The sequence below is a fragment of the Austrofundulus limnaeus genome, unplaced genomic scaffold (assembly GCF_001266775.1).
Source record: "Austrofundulus limnaeus strain Quisiro unplaced genomic scaffold, Austrofundulus_limnaeus-1.0 Scaffold674, whole genome shotgun sequence".
NCBI classification, from domain to species: Eukaryota; Metazoa; Chordata; class Actinopteri; order Cyprinodontiformes; family Rivulidae; genus Austrofundulus; species Austrofundulus limnaeus.
In genome coordinates, this window is record NW_013953076.1 from 23045 (window position 1) to 24551 (window position 1507).

Here is a 1507-nt window from a genome sequence, read left to right on the forward strand (position 1 = left end):
GTGTTCCCTAATGGTGAACACAACTTAATATAATTTTTTATGTTTTTGTTTAGTTTTTTTTTATTTTATAAATTACTATTGTTTTAATTTATTCTTTAAAAAGGGGCAGATATTAGAAGATATTTTTCTTCCTCCTGCTGCCTTTAATTTTATTTATATTTTTCTTCTGTTGTGCATAGTTTATTTTGTTTTTTAATAAGATGAATACATTTTTAAAATAAAAAATGTGTTAATTAACCTTAGAGCTGCAACAATTTGTTGCCATTAAAATAACATCAATTGTTTTCATATTAAATATTTATTAGAAAGCTCAATTGTAGCCATCTCCATATTAAATTAAATTTGTCCATTAATTTTTTTAGCTTTGTGACACCATCTTGAGACATTCACAAGTATCTGATCAGAACTATACTGCTGCAGGCAGACAGGTTCCTGCAGGACAGTTCTCTGAAGCAGCACTGAAGACCATGGAGGCTAACCCAATGCTGAACAGGACCAATAATTCTGATCTAGTTCAGGAGCTGCAGTGGTGATGTGTCTCTGTCCCAGCTCTTCATGGAGAACAATCTGCAGGACACCTTCAGAGACTGTGACTCTGCTGAAGATTCTCATCAGATCTCCTCTGACCACAGCTGAATCTGAGAGGATCTTCTCAACACTGAAGAGAATCCAGACTTTACTCAGGTAGAACATCACACCTCACTGCACTACTGACCATGCTCTATAGAGAAGAATCTTGTTAAAACATCCCTGACTTTAACCAGTCATGAAGAAATTTGCTTCTCAGTAACAGAAGAGCAAAATTTATGTACTAAAAAATAAAATAAAACATTCTAATGCTATTTTATTATTTTCATTTGTTTAATAAATACACTTGCGTGATACAGTACATTTGCTTTCTGAGATATGTCTATTTTGGAGTTCTAGTCCCCCCTGGAGAAAAATCCACCAGCCGCCACTGGCAGGTGATACGCATTCCTTCAGAGGATTCTGGGCCTTTCTTTGAGTAAACTTCTGTATGTTGTAAGTCATTGGGCCGCATGCAAGAACATGTTTGTAATCGTATCCTAAATTTCTCTTACTTTTTTCGTACGAACATGTCACGTCAGATTCAACAAACTCTTCTATCTTCAGGAAAAGTGTGTAAATGAGGAGCGTAAACAGATGAATGTGTATCAGGTGCTTGTGCACAAGGAGAGATTAGCATAATTACCACTCCAAAAAACACCATACAAGGCTATGTTTCCTGCCACACATACCAGGAAGTGTCCGTTCATAAATGACATCGCAAAGTAAAAAAGAAGAACTTCACGAGTTCGGAGATTGAAGTTATGCTCTCGGAGATCCAGAAAAAAATGTCATTTTTAGCAGCGTCAGCTGTGGAATTAAATGAGCTGCTTTAAAGCCAAGGAAATGATGACTGCTGTTAATGTCGTGTCTCCTGTGGGTCGTAAAGTCACAGAGATAAAAATCTAAATCATATTTATCTCTTTCTGTAGTCCTGCTC